This window comes from Heptranchias perlo, chromosome 14, assembly GCF_035084215.1.
Source record: "Heptranchias perlo isolate sHepPer1 chromosome 14, sHepPer1.hap1, whole genome shotgun sequence".
NCBI classification, from domain to species: Eukaryota; Metazoa; Chordata; class Chondrichthyes; order Hexanchiformes; family Hexanchidae; genus Heptranchias; species Heptranchias perlo.
Window position 1 is genome coordinate 47433341 of NC_090338.1, and position 6000 is coordinate 47439340.

The following is a 6000-nucleotide window of genomic DNA, read 5'->3' on the forward strand; positions in this document are numbered from 1 at the left end:
CCATAGTTCAGCATAAGGATTAATGTTTTTAACATCATCAAAGTGTGAATGTAATGCAGTAATCAAACACGTGAATCAGAATTTTCCTCATCACAAGCTGTTAACCAAGTGCGAGAAAGAGAGAATGTTTACAAAATGGAAGAATTACTTTCTGTGATACGGTGATAGGAATGAATAAGCCGCTGGTTGATCTTGATCCATTAAATTATTTCCAGCATGTGTCCTGGAGTTTGGTGATGAGCAAAGAACACCAGGGACATGGGGCCTAGAATTGGGCTCGCGGAGCTTTGCCATCGTGGGGCACTTTGTGTTGCCCACTTCATGCCACCAGTGCAGTGAGGGAACCTCTCCAGGTTTTGAGAGATTCCTTCATCAGGATACGAGTGCTGCAGTGCCAATGCACCTTGCATGATGAACTGGGAGAGCAGAAGCCAGGGGAGCAGGATTTTTGGAACAGAGACACAATAGTGCATGTGCAACACCTTAAAGTTGTACTTGCACTTTTTGTTTAGCAGGAAATAAGTGTTTTGGAAAACATCATTGCAACAAGTATTGGAAATTGAGTATGATATCAGACAATTCCCAGGGTGCAGGCAGGATTGTTACTTTTGATGAGAGATCCCTAGAAGTCAGGTGCAGGCATGGAGGCATTCCAGCTTTGGGTATGAGGGGCACTTTCCTTAACAAAATGCAGTGGCAGCGGAACAGATTCATGCAATCCCTGAAGTTAAGAGGACAGCCTTCCAAATAAGGAAGAATTACCCTCAGAAAGTTTGTCAAGGTACATGAGTCCTCTACTTATCTGTAGGTATATGTAATGCCAAGCCTGCAACACACATACATTTTCACCTTAATCGGTTGCATACTCATGTGGAATGCGTGCTTATCTTCACCTACCCCTTGCCTGGAACCCTTTCACCCATTAAAGATTACCTCAGTACCTTTTGCATGCTGTCCTTATATTCCTGTCCAGGGAAGCATAATGCCCAATCGTCTAACTTTGATGGACCTCAGGGAACAGTCATTCATTCATTACTATCTTCTTATTTCAGGCTAAGGAAGCACATAGCAGGAGAGGTTGAAAACTGGAGGGCTCCTCAAATCTCCAGATACTGACATGCCTTCAGGTGCTAACTTCAGGTGGGGTCACTTGATGATCCCATCAAGAGAGCTAAGGAGTTACCCTCCATCCCAGGAACTCCTTAGGGAAATCCAGCAGCCTGTCACCTCACTTCCTTCTCCCACTAGGTACTCAGAAGCAGCCATACATTGGGTAGCAGGAAAGACTCTGCCACCAAGGGAAGCTCTAGGGAACTAAAAAAATAGACCACACCACCTTGAGAAGAGCTAGCACAATCCCTAAAGAAATGCCCATGGTATGGCTCAAGTTACCTTGGCCAAGTTTTTAAAAAATTTGTTCATGGAATGTGGGCGTTGCTGGCAAGGCCAGCAGTTATTGCCCGTCCCTAATTGCCCTTGAGAAGGTGGTGGTGAGCCGCCTTCTTGAACCGCTGCAGTCCGTGTGGTGAAGGTTCTTCCACTGTGCTGTTAGGAAGGGAGTTCCAGGATTTTGACCCAGCGACGATGAAGGAACAATGATATATTTCCAAGTCGGGATGGTGTGTGACTTGGAGGGGAACGTGCAGGTGATGTTGTTCCCATGTGCCTGCTGCCCTTGTCCTTCTAGGTGGTAGAGGTCGTGGGTTTGGGAGGTGCTGTCGAAGAAGCCTTGGCGAGTTGCCGCAGCGCATCCTGTAGATGGTACACACTGCAGCCACTGTGCGCCGGTGGTGAAGGGAGTGAATGTTTAGGGTGGTGGATGGGGTGCCAATCAAACGGGCTGCTTTGTCCTGGATGGTGTCGAGCTTCTTGAGTGTTGTTGGAGGTGCACTCATCCAGGCAAGTGGAGAGTATTCCATCATACTCCTGACTTGTGCCTTGTAGATGGTGGAAAGGCTTTGGGGAGTCAGGAGGTGAGTCACTCGCCGCTGAATACCCAGCCTCTGACCTGCTCTTGTAGCCACAGTATTTATGTGGCTGGTCCAGTTAAGTTTCTGGTCAATGGTGGATCTTTTGGGGTGAAGAAGTCAAGATCCCAAACAAATTTACACAAATGCTCCACTCCACATTAAACAGATGTAAACAGGAATTTCTAGACTCCCTTAAGTCAAAATAAGCAACAAAAAAAACCGAGATAAAAGCTCAGCAAAATTGGATTCTAAGGCAATGAATACATAGAGATTCTGGGGACTGTGCAAGCAGACCTGTCCCCTGCTCCAGCTTTTTTTTTGGTGCAACTGAAAGACATTGTGCCGCACTTGCCATCTCACATTATAATTAACATTCTTCTGCCTACGAATCCACAACTCAGCATGGGATCGTCATGGGAAGCTTATGTTAAGTCCTTTTCATGTTAAAAAAAATCAAAGAATCTCAAACCATGAAAATAATATTAGTGCTTGAACCATGGCACTTTAGAAAATGGTTGAGAAGAAATTTCACCCTACGTGCATGCTGCTGTTTATCCACCAGAGGACAGTCAGGACCTACAGTATCGTGCAAGCAGGTTCACTAAATAATATGAATTCAGATACAGACATTTGTGCCACAATTTTAAAATGGTAGCTAAACTCATTACTCTTAAATGTTGTCAGTAACATTTTAAAATAATAAAATTGCAAATATAAAACTAAGTAAGTGTCATTGCTTCAGTTAGTAGCACTCTTGCCTCCAGGTGAGAAGGTTGCAGTTTTCGGCCCTACATCAGGATTTAAGCACATAATCTAGGATGACACTCCAGGGTATGCTGCATTGTTGGAGGTGTTATCCTTTGGATGTGTCATTAAATTGAGACTCTATCTGACTAATCCAATGCTTAAAGTGGATTATAAAGGTCGTATGGAACAATTTGAAGAGCAGGGAGTTCTTCTGCTGTCCTGATCAATATTTCTCCTTCAGTTAATACCCATAAGGTATTATTACTGTCTGTGCGAAACTGCTGTGCATAAAATGGCTGCCGTCTTTGCCTATATAAGTTAGTGCACTTCAAATTAATTCACTGTATGTGAACTTCTTTGAGACTCGATGAGATACTACATAAATGCAAATCTCATTTTTAAAATACAGCACAATTTTATTCAAATAAACCTATTGTAAATTTTTAAAAACACATTTGTAAAACAAATATTTCATATTTCATCTATAAAGTTCAACTATGATTAAATCTGCCCTTGAAAAATATACTTCATGTAATTTAGTCCCAATTATATTTGATTTAGACAGGATACATAACCACTCCAGTGATCTGAGGAATTGTCACATTCAATGTACATATCAGCAATTTAGAACAATAACTCCCTTGGAAAAATTGTTGGGCTCGTACCCTTTTGCTCTGGAGTCTGAATTTATTAAATTCATCATACTTATAAGCATCATAACTTGTAATACATAGACATTAAGAAAACACAATCAAGAGTAAATTTTATTGGCTGAAATCTAGGAGCAGAGATCACGGCAAGAAAGGTGTTGGTCAGAAAGCAAGAGACAGATCATAGACGGAAATATAATACATTTCTTTGTGTAAGTAAAACATATATTACTTATCTTCATTTTCATCTATATGCTGTGCTGCTGTATTACATTCATATTCATGCCTTTCCTTTATGCTCTTAAGTTGTGCAATTTCTTCCGGGCTTCCTGCCAGATCTTCCAAGACATGGATATTGCACTGACTCCTCTCATGACACACTCCCATTCTTGTTGCCTCCTCTGCATATCTAAAGATCCATCCTTTCCCAACAATATTGTGTTCCTAATGCTCCATTGCCACCAACAGCAGCATGTCCAGGGCCTGAACTGAAAATTGGACTGTTCTCATGTTTTGTAAAACTTGCATAAATTTTACACATTCCACTGCTGGAAGTTAAGTGGCTCATTAACTATTAAGGAACATTAAACAATCATTGTTACAGGTGCATTGCAACTGACTGCTAGATTTTCATTCCTGACAATTGTATTCTCAAAAATTGTATGCTTCCATAGCCCACATTCCTGTGATTTTGTTCGTGGACTGTAAATTACAAAGAAAAGCAAGCATTTTTCTTCAACCATAGTAAAATGTAGCCCAAGTTTTCTATAACCCCCCTCCCCACCCACCTCTAGCTGAAAAGCCAGCTTCCCAGCTACCTTCCAAATTTGGTGCCATTGAGCATTGGGAAAAATATTGCCGGCAGTTCTGGAATAATTACTTTGTGAGGTATTAAGAATTTCAAGTATTCCTCATCACAGCAAAAAAAAAGGGAAAGTTATTTTGAGATTTTTTTTCCACATTCCTATCTAGTTGAAAAGAAAATAATTTATAGAGTGAGGGCAAGAGAGATTGAGAGACTACATCTACTTGGTTCGCTCAGTAACTACATAATCCTCAGGGCCATAATGCCCAGCCTTCATCTCGCCTCCTTCCCCAAATTAGGTTAGTAAGGACAGAGCAAAGCAAAAATACATGTTAGCTGTACTAAACTTCAAAAGCATGGTGACTAAAGTGGCCAGCCAAAGAATGCCAATCCCTGTTTTCAGGTCATTAATCAAGCTGCAAATAACAATTGCTCAACATTTATGATCTGATGGATAGCTTTTGTTATTCACACATCTATTAAATTGTAATATGGCTATTCTAAGAGACATTGCACATCTTTCCCCACACATATTTCAAAGAAAAATGTATTACTAATGTTGGCACATAGCTCCTCTTTTAAAAATAATCATCAGGAGGGTTCTTTGCCAGTTGTTATTTATTTCTTCACATGAAATTCATGATGTATTCCTCGTCTTGCAACAAGGAAAATCGTAAATGCCATAAATTCATATATTCTTCCACCTTTTCCAAATCTCCTTTTTAAAATTTATTTTTAATATCACACTTCTTTTGATGAATTGTCTACCGTCTTCAGTCTGTCTTACGTTGGTACAACTCCTGCCAAAAGGCTGGGTGATTAACCTACCTTGACTGCTGCCAATGACCCCTAAAGCCAACTGCCAGTGGGTATCAGAGTACCCAGATATTATTCTTCCTGATTTTCCCTCCGCCCTGCAGGAAGAAGTCCAGCTGCTGCTCAGTGGCTCCACACTCAGCAAGGCTCATATAACGAACTGAATGGAGTTCATCCCTCAATCCATAGTGCTGAGCACCACACTGCTCCCCTCCCCTTCCTTTATTATTAACAAGCTTGATCTATGATTATAATTTCACTTCAAGTGAACACAAACGTGATCGAGGAGATTATTTTTAAATCTTGGAAAGAGTTGAATCTCCAAATTCAGAGGCTCATCTTAGTACATTCATGAATGGAAGCAGCCTGTATTCTTTCCAAATTGGAGAAAATAATTGTCATTTTCTACTCAAACAGAACAGTTTTCTTGCAATACTTTGTTCAGACAGCAGGTGAAATAAAATGTCCATTAATGTGTAATCTGGTAATAAATTCAGATCTATTAAAGTATGTTATTTTACTTTTAGATTTTCAGCCAAACAACTCAGTGCTAGATTAGATGCACTTATAATTAATTAGATGCAAAATCAATTGGCAGATCTAGCTAAATGGCAAATGTATTTGATTTAAATACTTGCTATTCTTCACTAAAAGTGGCCCTTTATACCAAAAAATTGTTACTGAAGCAAACAAAAGTTTCCAATATTAATATAATAGGTGTCAGCCTTGATTCAGTTGAAGCGCACTCACTTCTGAGTCAAAAAGGTTTTGGGTTCAAGCTCCACTCCAGAAACTTGAACACATAGATGACCTGCAGCAAAATCTGGCCCTAACGGCATCTGCCGTTAGTTAGACTTGCCCCTGCACCATTCAGCTCAAAACATTTTGCCCACTGAGTTGCTGAAAATGTGAATGGTACAGCGGGGGAATCAAGGCATCTGGGACCTGAGTGAACAGGGCAAGCAACTGGGTATCTCCTTAATCAGTCAGATTAAAAATTGAGAAATAAACA

The 6000-nt window shown here is 40.5% G+C and overlaps 1 long non-coding RNA gene across 1 annotated transcript in view; it reads right to left on the reverse strand.

The window, feature by feature from the left end:
- LOC137332503 (uncharacterized) overlaps nt 1-3834 on the reverse strand; it is a 189411-nt gene extending 185577 nt beyond the window's left edge. Inside the window, exon 1 of the long non-coding RNA XR_010965679.1 lies at nt 3600-3834. This is a non-coding gene — a long non-coding RNA (uncharacterized lncRNA). The remainder of the gene's footprint in view (nt 1-3599) is intronic.
- Between the last annotated feature and the right edge of the window lie 2166 nt (nt 3835-6000).